We start from the raw sequence: 15,658 nt of genomic DNA, 5'->3' as shown, positions 1-15,658 counted from the left end.
ACTGTGTTTGAACATTATGGACTCCTTCTACTGCTGGGCCTGCACAAATACTTCACATAATGGATCCTTCCTTCCTCGTCTCCTTCCTTCCTTCCTTCCTTCCTTCCTTGCCTCCTTATCTCCCTTCGCCATCGAGGTTTGCAAGTGAAGCAGACGGCACGCTATTCTGTCTGATAAGAGGATGTTCTTGGAAAAAAAGACCACAAAAGGAGAGAAGAAATAAGCAAAAAAAAGCAGAAAAATGAAAAGGGGATTTGAGGAAATGAAAGCAGACGTATTTGTGATGTGGTGTGAGGTCCAATAGAGGTACTGTACGGGTCTGAACCTTCTGCAGGTTCTTCAAACAGGGATGGACGTTTTTGTCACCTTCAGGTCAACTCCAATGAAAATGTCTTCTAAACCCTTCTTCTAAATCAGTGGTTCTCAAACTTTTTTATGTAAAGAACCCCCCAAATGACAGGGGGGCCGTGGACGCCCATCTCAAAATATGTTGTTCCAAGGACCCCCCAGAAGACAAAGGATAAAGTAGACATCTAGAAAGCTAGTTAGAGAATGATGGTAGTAAACTACACCTTCGGCTTTTCGAAAATAGACGATCAATTTTTTAAAACTCTTTCCAGAAGAGTGAAAGTGGTTAATGCAGTAATTTCCTACATTTTGACCTGAAGGTGACACCGAGTCCAGCCCTGCTCTCCTCCTCTTTAAAGAACTTGTGTTCTCTATGGCTTTGGTTTTGTTGTGTTCTGTTGGTGTTGATGGCCAGTTGATAGATAGTAAGTAGTGCTGTGTGTTATCCTCCTCCTCCCCAGAAAACAAAAGATTAGATTTGGAGCACAAATCTGTCATGCAAGTTCCATTTAGAACTTTGGTTGATAAGAGTGTGTGGGGTTGCTTTTCCACAATGTAACTCTTTTTTGTTTTTAACAAGTGTTGGTGAGAAGATGGTGAAGTTAATAATAGTACAGTGTGGGCTCTCACACTATAACACACAAGTTGTCCTCAAGCCTTCGGTTGGTCATTGCTGACTTGTAGTGAAATGTGCACAGCCAGGCCCCAAATCACAGTATTTAGGGTTTTATGAGTGAGTTGAGTATTACCTTCAGTGGTTTTCAACCTTTTCCAAATCAAGGTTGATGAGAATTAGCCTCTCAGACCCAAAACGTAGAAGATTTTGTGACGATTCTGTCCACAGTTCCATGCCGTTTTGATGTGGTGCCACAGGAGAGATATCAGCCAAACTTTGATCAAAATAACAATTATTCTTCATTCTCGAATTGTCTAGACTTGTAAAACATTTAAATTAAGTATTGCAGATGTTTAACCATAATGCAACTCCAAATGGATCTGTAACCATTTGGTTTCATTTTACACTCTCAAGAGTTAAAGATCTATAAGGGTCCAACTCTCCATCATTTAGCTGGGGAACACCTGGAAACCCTTCAAAGGCCACTGGTTGAAAAACTTTGGACCCCAATTATTTTTATTGTTTACAAACAGTATATCCCAATCCCATTCATTCCTCTTAACTTCTCTCTGGCTGAACTCTTGCATCCAAAGTTCTTTCAAAGTGATTTATTTGACAGGTGGCATCTTGTGACTTTAGCACTTGGGAGCATGCAGTCATCAAATGACTGCCCGCTCATATTTTTGATGAATTTAACGTAATGCACGGTTCTAACTAAACTAAATGTTCACAACTATAGCAACCAACTTTGCCGTTCAACCCTTCCATATTTGATTTAGGTTGATCGATTGACAACTGTAGCACCAATCGCGCATTAATGGAAGACGGGACAAAGCGGCATTAGGATGTAGTCGGCTGTTAGCGGGGGATGTCACGCAAAAGGTCAGCCTAAAACCCATTTGTTATGAGTTATGAGAGGGGACTAGCTTGCGTTATGAACGTAAACTAAAATAAAAAAGGAACGCAGGCCAATCTGAGTGTCGGGACCGAGGTGTTCCATTGTCCTACAAGGCGTCAGCTCAGGCACAAGAAATTAGATTCCAAGCACAAACTGATTGTCTAGTAACACCTGTTCACCTATGGTGACGTGGCCAAAGTATGCATGGCAAGTTTAAAGTGGTTAACCCTTCAATTCAACCATACAATACTAATTGGATTTTGACAGTGGTGGGGAAAAAAGTACTCATGTTTTTTACTTAAAACTAGTAAAAGTATCAATACTGCAATATGCAAGTAAAAGTCCATTATTCAAGATGTACTTGAGTGAAAGTACAAAAGTATTTGTAGATCGGCTATTTTCAATGCCAAAATGTGTATATAGGGCTGAAGTGGTTAATGTACGTATGTTTTGTAATAATCAAAATCTACAAAGTAACTAGTAACTTAAGTTTTCAAATAATTGTTGTGGAGTAAAATGACAATATTTTCCTCTGAGATGTAGTGGAGTAGAAATAAAAGTATTGGAAATTGGAAATAGTCAAGTAAAGTACAAATATCTCAAAATTGTACTTAAGTACAGTACTTAAGTAAATGTACTTAGTTAATATCCACCACTGGATTTTGATTAAATTACATGCATTCGTCTAATCATTAAACTGGGCCTATACTTTAAACATACAAACAAAGCAACTTATAAACAGTCTAATTATCTCTGCCAGCAGAAGAGTGGATGTGGACGTAGTGTAATTTAAAGGCCACTGGTACATTTGCTTTCTTAGGACTAGTCATGTGCATAGATGAACGATTAGGGCACGGTCCCACAACCTGTGTAGCCAACGTGATGGGCAGTGCTGCATGAGTGCTGGTTTTCTGGTATGTGTAGTTTGTTGTAGTGGGTGATATTGTATGATGATGCATCACCACAGAGAAAACTCACTTGTTCAACCCTTGAAATGACTAATTTTCATTGTGATTTGATGATGGGACTAGAATCTAGTGTGGAATGGTTGATACCGCTTCCTGGTGTAGAATGGTGGATAAATGTCCCTGTTCTTTGAGGGATTTTGCTGGAATTTGTTCAGGTCGCAGACTGACTGGTTGTATCGGGTTGGTTTATGGGTCGAGCCTGATCAAAACATGCTCCAGATTTGTGCGCTTGGAATTCGTTTTTATGTCTACACCAACATATCAAGGAGAATACTGAACGCTGTGTGTGTGTGTGTGTGTGTGTGTGTGTGTGTGTGTGTGTGTGTGTGTGTGTGTGTGTGTGTGTGTGTGTGTGTGTGTGTGTGTGTGTGTGTGTGTGTGTGTGTGTGCGCGTGCGTGTGCGTGCGTGTGCGTGTGTGCGTGCATGCGTCTATGTGTGTAAGTGGAACTATGGAACATTTAGTTAAAGGGACTTCAGCTGATGCGTTTTTTTATTGTTCAATTTCAAACAGCTTATTAGCATCATTAGAATGAAAGAAAGATGGGGGAACATATGTCTAGCCTCTTTTATTATATTTCTTTGTTATTTTATTTTATGACATACATAAATGCCAATTACCTAAAGTTTCCTTCATTTTGTGAAAAGCAAAAATAGCAGTTTAAACTTTGAAAAGTCAAGCATGGAGATGTTTTTGAATTATACTGAAAGGAAATGACGTTTGCACTGTTAAAGGTTAAAATAACTTGATAATATCTATGTCGTTTGCATCAAAAATACTCTTAAGTATATTTCTGAGTGACATAATGTGGTGCTTTGTGATTGCACTTATACTCTAAAGAGCTGACTGACAATGTTGGCATTGACAACACATTTTTATGTGATATATAGAATTAGATCAATAGATGTTATTCCGAAGGGATATGAGGGCATCTGACTCTACAGTATTATGCCTAATTTATTTAAAAAGAAAAAAGAAAAAAAGAAACAAAAGCCTTCCAGACACAGAACATGTAACAGGACAGTCATTACGTGTGTATCTTCACAGAAAACACCATGAACAATAATGGTGAAATACAGTGACATGAAAGGTTTCTGAGATGACAACCTGAGACATCACTACAGATACCCAGGATAGCATAGAGTATTAGAGTACTGTGTGTTCTAAACCTGTAAATAATAATGTGTCAAAGTGAAACATGGCAAGTTAATGTGAAGAGTATAGAGCCAGCTGTTAAAATGGTCAATGTAGGTGAATAAAGAGGAACAGCAGAGTTTCCACTGCAGGGTCAAATCCGGTAGTTCCCCAGTCATAACTGGGAACTAGAGAGACTAGGAAACAAGCATCCAAATGGTTTATGGAATCAATTGAGCCCAGGTCTTGTAGAGAGCCCTGGTTTAACTGGGGCTGGTAGTGGAAAGCAGCAGTTAGCATGTGACAGCCAGCCCTGTTCGGCGTTCGCTGGAAACCAGGCAGTGACCAGTGTAATGGTGACCTCATGCAGTGTTGTTGACGACGTAGTGTTTGTGAGTGATGAGAATGTGTGTGTGATGTGTGTGTGTGAGACGAGATAGAGAGAGAGAGAGACAGAGAGAGGGGGAGAGAGAGAAAGAGAGATCGTTCACTGTGGAGCCATGTTGCTCAAAACTAACAAACGGGTCAAATAATCAAAGATAATGAATCGGGAATCGGGTAGCAGCACTTTGACCTTATAAGAAACGGGTGCCTATGGGAGACGTTCTTTCATAAAGCATCCTTTGATTGGTCAGAGGTAAGGTTATGGACTGTTAGTAATGTGGTTAGGTGTGTTTAGGCATCATGGTTTTAGTGAGGTTAAGGTTCTTCGGATGGGTTCACCCATGTGCCCATTTTCATTGGTCTGGGGGTGTGGCCAATCAAATGAGGTTTGTCACTTCCTTCGCGCGTTGATCTGTTTGTGGCACTTTCAGTTCAATCAACCCATGAATGAGGACGATTTTCTCAGTGATTTCAATTGAACCAGACACGGATGGCAGGTTAAAGAATATTGGCGTCTCGAAACATTTGATAAAGAAAAAAAGAAAAGAAAAAAAAAAAAAAAAGATCTCTAAACTTGTCACCAAACTTTTTTTTTTTTTTATTTTTATTTTTTTTTATTGAATATACAATTTACAAAGAAGTTCAGGTATTCAAACAGCACAGGTAATAGACATAAAAACATTACATACAGGAACGGAAAAAGACAAAAAACCAACAGTACAACCATATTATATCATAACATTAATCAGAGAGATCGGGAAAATGGAAATGATACAGAGATAAGAGTTTTAAATTTTTTTTGTTAATTACTAGATCTAATGATTTAATTAAAAGATAGAATTCCAATTTGAAGTGGGTGAAAATAGGTGGGGATTTGGCGAATTTTTGCTTGTGAATAAAGAATTTGGCATAAAGAGTAATGAAATTAAAAATAAACTCAAATTCGTCATTGTCTGGGTTGCTGTAGTAGCAAATGATGTCCTTGAGGTTAAAGGAATAATTTAGGTTGACCGAATTGAAAAAGTGGGCTTCTAGATCTGACCAAAACTTACGAGTAAAATTGCACAGGAAAAATAAATGGGAAGTCGTTTCTGGAGCTTGATTACAAAATGAACAAGCGGGGTCAATGTCAGCATATGTAGAAATTGAGCTATTTGTTGGATAAATGTGGTGTAGTAATTTAAAATGCACTTCCTTGGCTTTGTTGGATATACAGTACTTATGGGGAAGGAGCCACGCTTTTTTCCAGTCAATGTCCAGAATATTAGATCTCCAAAAGAACTTCCCTCTAGGGACAACAGTTTTTCTTTTTTGTATCACCTTACGAATGTGACTGTTTGTACATTTTTTGTTCAAGAGATCAATTCCATCCAACATTAAGGAGGGTAGACTTGTCACCAAACTCAGTTGGTGGGGTTGCAAAACATTGCAAAACAACAACAACAAATGTTGTTCAAATCTATAACATAATTTATGCTTTAATGTAAAAAATAAATCAAAATAAAAACATTTTACAAATGTACATGTTTGTGGGACGCACAGGTTGACACATTTACATTAATTCAGACTGTAAATAACATCCTTTTTACTAGCCGTTTTTATCAAAAAGATATTAAAACTGTTTACAGTTATCATTACATACTGTATAATATATATGGACTGATATGTCTTTAAAGTCTCATACTGTAGATGTATTAAGAACAAATCTGTTAAATGATTAGTAAATCTAGCTATCATTTATGGATTTCTGAACAAAAGTAGATGACACTGAATGGGTTGGATTGGAAGTGAATTTACACCATAACAGATCATTTTGATTCTAGCTTTGACAGGTGATAAGTTGCTATATGGAGACGGCGATTTGTTTGAAACTATCTTGTTTTTCCTGAGTTCCATCCGAGGATTCAGCAGAAACCTGTGCATCCGAATGTTTTTTTTTATGCAAATTGTGATGTATTGCGTTTAAAGTTAAATGGAAAAAGGTAACATTTTGATCCCTTATCCCTTAGTGTCCAGGGGAAAGAAAATGTTTACCTTTGGAACCGAAGTTTACTTCGAGCTTGCTCTTATTCTAAACAGCTCTGGATGAGTCCAGCTCAGTACCTCAATATGGTAAATGTGCCAATGTACAGGTCCCTGTGACATCATCACAGTGACACGAAAGACAGAGGTGTTGACACAACAAGCCTAGTGTAAAGCACAGTCAGTTTGTACTGTAAGTGTGCATGTGCGTGCGTGTGTGCATGCGCGTTGACCCTGGTCCATTGAATCATAGAGGAATGTTAAGACGATGAATAATGTCATAGCATCATTCATACATGGCAGGAAGACTCCAATCCTGATTAATTACCGCATTTTTGAAACATAATCTTAATTCAAATCCACATGATACCGCCTTTCCTTAACCTATGAGCTTAAGTAAACCTCAATACACTTAACCGTAACCATGAGATGGGATAGTCCTTTATTGATACCCTGAAGGACCCTGTTTTGCTTCGTATAAGGGCAGAACTAACCACAACACAGACATAATGACTTGACGTGTTTAGTCCAGGAGTCGATGCTAGGTCTGTGAGCCTGCCATAACTGTTACACTATGCAACAAAGACTCATGTAAACACAGCGAAAGGGAAAGTTAAATAACTATAAAATAAAATACAATTTGATTTTAAACTACTTTTAAAATACAATAAATGAATATAATATTTAAATGTGTAACGAGACTGTTAGTCAGGAGTACAGGGTTCTAAATGCCATCACAGCCTCATTGGCTGCCATTTTATTTTGAATTCACTCAGAAAACTGAGTATTTTTTTGTTTATATAATCTGTTAAAGTAATTCATTTATCATAAATGTGCTTATTGTTGTGGATGTGTGTCTTTGCTGTGTCCTGCCACTGTAAAGGTATCTGAAGTGCAGTTTTATTTTTTATTATTATTGTTATTATTATCTTTTAAAGATATATTTGGTTCATCTGTGGGGTTGGTGTAATGGCTTTCATGTTTTCAATGTTTTAAACTTTGATTTGGTTTAATAATAGACAAAAAAAAAAAGGTTTTCGTTCAGACATGCAGGAAATTATTTCATGTGCATTTTGTTTGCAGTTTTATTTTTTTCCCTAATAATTAGGCCTATAATCTGCTGGCTTTTGTTTTGCACTTTATTGTTATTAATTAAGAAATTGCGCTTTTTTTTTTTTGATTAAAGAGACAACTTTTAAATGGTGTAAACCAGAATTGAAATGATCACCAGCCTTTATAAAACGACAAGTTGGCCTACTCTACCAGACATTATTCATATTAGGGCATTAACAACTTGTGATTTTTGCAAATCGACTCGACTCAGTAAAAAGTTGAGTTGAAGTCTACTTTATCGTTTGATGACGTCATCACATCACACACAACCCTAACCCCAATTATTTTGGGGGGTCCCCAGATGATTAACTTAATGTGCAACATTATTTTCTCACTCAACTGTAAACAAACCAACATAAAGTTTAAGTGTATAAAGGGTATCTTCACATTTCTAAAGTGCCAATTTAAGGACTTTTAATACCTCTAAAATGACAAATTAAACATTGTCCAAATTGTCAAATATATAAAGGCAGAAATTGTGAAAATAGCAGATCTACATGCTCACAACGCCTCGCATTGTGAGCATGTAGATCTGCTATTTTCACAATAGAACCATGTTAAACCAAATGTAATGTAGCACTGTAATATTGGATCATTCTGTCCTTGACAATAAGCAATCCTACTGTTTGAATTCTGTACTGACGCACACACGGAGCAAAAAAAGGATAGAAAAAAATACAAAGGATTTTTTTTTTCAACTTCGACTTTCTCTGGTGGGAGTCGACTTGTGTAATGAAGTCGACTCAGTCGACTTGTCGACTTTTTCGTTAATGCCCTAATCCATAGGACCTGTTCTATACTCTAGCGCAGTGGTTCGCAAAGTGGAGTTCGGGGACCCCCCCATACAAATCTTGTATGGGGGGGGCTTTCTTGACACATTTTGTCATAAAATCTTTTCAATGGGGATCTGCAGACAAATACATATTAATGTGGGGATCCTTGACATGGAAATGTTAGAGAGCCACTGATCTAGAGGTCCTGGTTTCACACCGCACATCATTGGTTCTCAAAGTGGGGAAGTGGACCCCCAGCGGTCCTTGAGGGAGTTCCAGGGGGTCCCCAGCTAAATGATAGTTAGGAACCAAATGGGCCCTTAATGGATATGAAACTCCAGAGAGTGTACAAATGGAACCAAATGAACCCTAACAGGGTCCATTTGGTTCCATTTGTACGCTCTCAGAGTTAAATCAACATTGATTTTACTATATAAATTGTGGTCTCAGAGATAGAAATACTATTTAATGGGGGTCCATACTCCATAGCCTTAATGCAAGTCAAACCTTGGGGGTCCTTGAAATCAGAATGGTTGATAATCACTGCAAGTCATAAAACGTGTCTCTTATGGGGGTCCCTACTGGCATATCTTTTCAAATGGGGGTCCGTGGGCTAATAAGTGTCAATTTGGGGGTCCTTGACATGAAAAGGTTTGAGAACCACTGTCGTAGACCACCAGACATCGTCTAATGGCCTTGTTCTACAATCTAGAGTTGGTCTGCCGTTGGCCACCCTGTTGGCATATTGGCTGGTGATCTTTGGGATGCAGTGACCAGCACCGAAGTGGTCAAACGTGGACTATAAAGACAAATATTCTGTGAAATGCACCTTTTACCCGTTTGTCATTTCTGCTCTGTCTGACTCTGAACGTCCCTCTGTCTAGAACCAGAGTCCTGTTTCATGTCATCGTTACGTTTTAACATGCTTCCTTCTGGAGATGAGAGAGTACAAGTGATGACGGGATGATAAGCACTGATGTGAATCTATTTTCCTATTCTGACTGACTGTAATAAATGGTGTTTCAAATCAACTTTACCCCCCCACTCTTCTCTTCTCTTCTCTTCTCTTTGGATGAATGTCAACTTCATTCTTAACTACACTGTAAAATCCTCTGTCTTCATTTTACAGTATAAGAGTACAGTATAACATATATAAAAATGTTGTGTTCCATTTGTAAATGGAACCCTTGCGTCACCATTTGTTTACCTAAACCATGCAGTGGTTCTCAACCTGTGGGTCGTGACCCCCAGAGGGGTCCCCAAATTATTTTGGGGGGGTCCCCAAAATAATTGTATGTTGGTCAGTAAACAGACCAACATACATACATACCAACATAGTGTATATGGGGTATCTGCCATTTCTAAAATGACAATTTAAGGACTTTAAAGACCTTTTTAGTACCTCTGGTCAAACATTGGTCAAATTGTCAAATATTAGAGACAGAAAATAGCAGATCTACATGCTCACACAACGCCTTGTGAGCATGTAATGCCAACTCCTGCAATGTAATGCCAACTCCTGCAATTCCAAGTGCTTGTGCAGGGTGGGGGTCCCTAGTTCAAATAATATGATTATTGATATGGCCAGAAAAGGTTGACAACCAACCACTGACCTAGACTATATACTGTCAGAGGAAGTCCTCTCTCTGATCCACCGAAAAGTTTTTTTTACTTGCGTAGTAGTAGCCTAGTAGTATACTAATAGTAGATTATGTAATGATTGTAATCTTGTAGTAACACAATTAGTTATACTGTATAGGCTAGGCTAGTGTATGTGTAGTAATGGTACAGTTTGTATTCGTATTGTAGTAGAAATAGCAGCTTAGTATAATAGTAGTATTAATATAGGCCTAGATATTAATGGTAGTCTACTATGGTCAGAATTAGTAATAGTAGCCAAGGATGAATATTAGTGGGAGTTATGATGGTGATGATGATGATGATGTCTGTGGTTGTCAGGGGAAACCTCGCCTCCATTCCGGAAGTCTCCTGCCAAGGATGGTCCCATCCGTCAACAGCTTCCCTGTCCCCTCCCCTCCCCTCCCCTCCCAAGCATGATATGTGTGGCGCACGTGTGTGGTGGTCTATTGAATCATACAGAGGCTGTGGGATGATAAGATGATGAATCATAGCATCATATCATACATTCCATTTCCATCCAAAATGTAAATCCTCAAACCACAAATAGGTCTATTGCCCTTCCTGGACCTATGACCTTACGCAACACTAAATCTACACCTAACCTAACTCCAACTATACAGAAAAGACAAGATAGTCCAGTTTGTTGATCTCCAGACCCTCTTGTAACAAATCAAATCTTTTTAAATGTTCAGTCCTCGTCATTTTAGCGCCCCTTGCGGTGAAACCACGGCACTGTGACGGCAGACGGTGTTTGTTTGCGTCATGTCCCCTCCCTTGTAGAGGGGCGGAGTCGTCCGGCCGGGGTGTGTTGCTGCATTTTTCCAGCAGAACTGAACCAGTCCCAAGATCCAAGACCCAGAACCCACCACCAGACCAGACCAGGGCCTGGACTGACTCACTGCTGGACTATAGACCTGGACCTGAGGAGAGACCCCGGCCCGCTGGCCCCGATTTATATGGACTCACAACGCCACAGATGGACCAAGTGAAACCCTGAACATCGACGTCCGAATCCCCGTCATAAGGTATGTGTGTGTGTGTGTGTGTGTGTGTGTGTGTGTGTGTGTGGATGGACATGAATGATGAACAATCGTAACATTGTAACAGTATCTGAGGAGCAGCGCTGTTTGTGTTACGTGATGCCTGTCCTGCTGCTGGCCTGGCTAGTTTTAGTTGTTTATTTCCTTGCCTTTTTAACGTTGTTTACATCTTTACAACATAATGCGATCGTTTGATTTAACAGGAAACGGGTTCATTTATTTATTTATACTCGCCTGTGTCCGTGTCTGTAACCCCCGGTGGGTCCTACGGCGGTGTCGCTTGCCGAAAAGAACGAACACAACATCCAGCTAGACGTGTTCTGTTCAGTTTCGGGCTAGAATCTATGGCTGTCTAGCTGTGTTCGGCTCGGCAAGCGACGCCGTCCTCCTACGACGTTTGTTTTGGGTTTGCTGACGTGGGTTTGTTTTGATGAGGAGGTTTACAATCTCTTATATCTGATTCTGAACCAAAATGCTACAAACCATAGTTAGTTTATCATTGTGATGATGATGATGTTGATGATGGAGGAATAGAGATGTGTGTTGCTGTAGAACTTGACCGATAGTGACCCCTCTGTGAGGAATGTTTGGGTGGTAAAAGTTCTTCGTCGTCGCCATCATCATCATCATCATCATCAAATCAGTCCTTTGATGATTGCTCAACATTTACAACCTCACTCTCGTGTGCACTGTGCAGTGTTGGACAAATTACTCAATGGATACAGGAGACTCCCGTTCAAATATTACTCAACTACTACACGTTGCTGAAAATGTGTACAGTAGGCCTTGGTCTACTTGAGAGTGAAAGTAATGCAGTACTTGAGTTAAAGGCAGTGGAGCAGGCTACTTGAAGTGATGTGGCTTAAAGTGGTTAATTCATAAGGTAGGCCAGTGATTCCCAAAGTTTCAAATGTCAAGGTCTCCCCCTTAACTCTGACATAGTGTACAAATGGAACCAGTTCATTTGGTTCCATTTGTACACTGGCAGAGTTACAGACCTGTATGGTTCAATTAGACCCCCCTAAAGGAACCCACAGAGTCCCTGGAATCCACTGAGGTAGGATATACTTCCTACTAGAGATGTAGTGGAGTCAAAAGTACAATATTGGACTTTGAAGTGTAGCCTAATGGAGTGAAAAGTCACAACTTCAATACTCAAGTAAAGTACAGATAGGCATGTGCTGTAGCCGTAGGTGTAGGCTACTTTGTTGTTACTGTCCCCACCCATGCTCATGCCTGAAGATTGATTGAAACCACTTTTGCAGATATGATTCAAGTTTTATTTTCTATTAGACAGGCTATTGTCATGTTGCTGAATGCTGTGATTGTGTCATACATTAAAAAAGTACATTAAATGTTAATACATTTATTTTTTTAAAGACTTTGAACAGCATTGTGGTTGTATGAAAGTGAAATTATGACGTCAGACTCGACGTGCTGTGTTGAACTTGAACATGGTGAATAGTTGGCACTTTGAACTTGTAACTCGTCACAGCTCAGTACGTCACACCTTTGTTGTGTGTGTGTGTTGAAGAACCTGTCAAGTTGAACAACGTGTCTTTATGTCAACGCTTACGTAAGACGACAGAATCTGTGTGTCTGTTCCATTGTATACTGTTGGGTCTACTGTCTTACAGTATGTCTATACAATGAACAGACAGACAGTAGGGTATTTAGCCTATAGGAAAAATCAGACAGACAGACAGACAGACAGACAGACAGACAGACAGACAGACAGACAGACAGGTTTCTCAGCAACAGTAGAACAAACAACCTTGTCTTTCCAATGGAAACTAGCCTATCACCTATCATACTCACTTTACTGTGTGTGTGTGTGTGTGTGTGTGTGTGTGTGTGTGTGTGTGTGTGCGCGCGCGCGCGCATGTGTGTGTGTGTGTGTGTGTGTGTGTGTGTGTGAGTGAACTTGTACCTTGTGTTACATTCACACAAACCAGCTAATTAAAAAGAGAGAGCTGTGAGGAGTGCTAATGTTGACACGCACACGCTCACGCTCACGTTTGTATTTTACTATACTCGTGAAGCCATTCCTAGCGTAACCCTCAAGTCTGAGTTTAAACTTGAATCGCGTGCCAGTGTCATGCACACTGCACACCCAAACTAGACGATCTACAAGCTCACAAATGTGTCCCAGGGCGACTCTTTTAGTGAACCTGTTGATCTGCAATGTCGGGTGTGTGACAGCAGCATCCCACAGCTAAGCATAAATTAAGCCTAAATATATACTGTATATAGGTATATATTTTCTTCTCCTCAGACTTCACTGTCTTAACTGAAATTCTACCTGTGGGGACAACTGTATATACTTCCCCCAATTTGTTTCTTGAATTCTTTTATTATGTTTTTGAAATGACTTGTAAGTTATTTTCTCATGCCATAGAGCTATTTGAATTGAAAAATGCAATTAAAAAGATTTGTAGGAGTACTGTCCAAAAATGAGGTTTTTGGTCCTCAGAAGACATTTGGTCCTCACAAGTATTGTAATATAAGTACATTCTCTCTCTCTCGCTCTCTCTCACACACACACACACACACACACACACACACACACACACACACACACACACACACACACACACACACTCACACTCTCAAACTCACGTACACACACTACTTCTTCAGTATTTACCTTCTAGTCTTCTCGCATAGGCACTACTATGGCAGACTGTCAGAGATCTCTGCCTACTGATATGTAAATGTGTGTGTCGTCTAGGCTCAATGAATGGGCTACAACTGGGTGGAAACAATTCAGAGGTGTTAAAAAGACGCATGTAAAAAATAACAGCATCACAGAACCCATTCAGAGACATTCGGGCGGGCCTTCATATGGGGGCAGTATCGGGATTGGTTTTCAAAGCAGCGGGTGTAGGTTCGTTAGCATACACTGAATTGAGATGTTGCCACAAGTATCGCTATAGGTGGAGGGAGATACTTATAGTTTTGATGGTTAAGACAATGGGAAAGTGTTTGTGTGTGTGTTTGATTGTTTTCTTGGCAATGTTTTAAAAACCCATTTAGACCCGAGGCCAATAGAATAAAATTTCTGAAAAACATAAAAATAACAACAATAAAAAATAACACAGAAGTGTCATTTTCAAAATATCAAATATAAAAATATACAGTTTAAAAACAATTCATGATAATATCAAAAGGAAGGGGGTGGGAGGTCAGGGATATGCCATGTGGACGATGCTACTCACATAGACACAGTAGACCTCACCAAAGGCGTGAGTTGTCAGTGGAGCCATGATGATTTTAGATCAGCTTTACACTTTAATGGGGAGTGTAGGTAGAGCATTCCACTGTGGTGTGGTTACATAGTAGAATACAAGATTACCCTTGAGTCTGTGTGTTTTGTATTGTTTATGTATATAAACATGAGCTACATTGGTGAATTCTAGAGAAAAGATGTTGCACATCGTTGCTGTCTGTGGGGTTTTTAAATATTTAACCAATGAAAAGTATTAAGATAGACTTACTAAATAATAACTACATTGGATCCAACAGTGGTTCTCAACCAGTGGTCCGGGGACCACTAGTTGTCCTTGAGAGGGTTCCAGGTGGTCCCCAGCTAAATGATGGAGAGTTGATCAGTGGACACACAAGGACCAGAACGGTGACCTTCACCGGTTCACACAACAGCTGTGTAATGACGAGGATGATGAGACTGGCAGTGCTCTCAGCCAACTCTCTCCCCTCGCCGCCGGGGAATCCCGCAGTCACCACACTGTAAAATCCCCAGTGTTGATACAGTAGAACTCTTGATGGAGCACAAATGGGACCAAATGAGACCCGTATGGGTCCATTTGTGCTCTCAACTGTTAAACTGTCTGTCTGCCGGTCATCAAATCGGCTTAGAATGCGACAAAAACAAAACAACAAAAATCCATGAATTCAAGGCTTCATGTAATTGATAGAAAATAAGTCATGTTTCATTGATAACTGTGCACAGTGTGCAGTAAGACTTGTATTTTGTTTGCAGAGGGGAAGTTCCTCATTTAGAGTTTGTCTATTTACATTTACACTGCAGTTCAAGTGTTTAGTCAAACGTTTTTTTGTGAACTTTGTGAGTAAATAAAGCCCAAATACATGCTCCTTCCGTTCCGACGTCCGAGCGTTTCGGGAAAGGGATGTGACATAACTACACATTGATGTCCTTCATAACTTCTGATGGGCAATCTCAGTCAGAACTTGTGCACCTCCAGATGTCCCCCTCCTCTCTCTCTCTCTCTCTCTGATATTTTCACAGTATATTATTTGAACCGTACGTTATTTCCTCACACAAATTGTGACACCACACATTTATTTGGGGGTGTGGTCCACTGTCTATTGAAAGAGAGAAGGTAGGAAAGCTGAGAGAGATGCAGTGTAGGAGAGAGAGGCAGTAGGACAGCTGAGAGGGAGACGGTGTAGGAGAGACAGACAGTACGAGAGCAGAGAGGGAGACAGTGATATAGCTGTGGGGTCAGAATCAGATGGAGATGGCTGAGCCGACAGAAACATGAACTCTGTAGGACAGAGGGACAGACAGACCAGAGGACAGAGTGACAGTGACATAGTCATATTTGTAACCGTGGCAACATGACACCATGACACCGATTCTGAAATTTTCCATCATGGAAACCAAGTTTGTTTATAAAAAGTTTGATTGGCAGAGGGATAAAAAGATATTTCAAAACATTAATTAGTCAGAGAATATTATCT

The 15,658-nt window shown here is 39.8% G+C and overlaps 1 protein-coding gene across 1 annotated transcript in view; it reads left to right on the top strand.

Moving 5' to 3' along the window:
• Positions 1-10,765: 10,765 nt before the first annotated feature.
• The window catches only part of LOC308293371 (phosphatidylinositol 4-kinase beta-like), a 36,363-nt gene continuing 31,470 nt past the window's right edge, over positions 10,766-15,658 (top strand). Inside the window, exon 1 of the mRNA XM_080735854.1 lies at positions 10,766-10,921. The gene's annotated coding sequence lies outside the window, so the exon portion shown is untranslated. The remainder of the gene's footprint in view (positions 10,922-15,658) is intronic.

Source organism: Nannobrachium achirus (genome assembly GCF_963921795.1).
Source record: "Nannobrachium achirus genome assembly, chromosome: 10".
NCBI classification, from domain to species: Eukaryota; Metazoa; Chordata; class Actinopteri; order Myctophiformes; family Myctophidae; genus Nannobrachium; species Nannobrachium achirus.
Note: the sequence above shows the minus strand (reverse complement) of the source record. Positions and strands in the feature narration are given on the sequence as shown.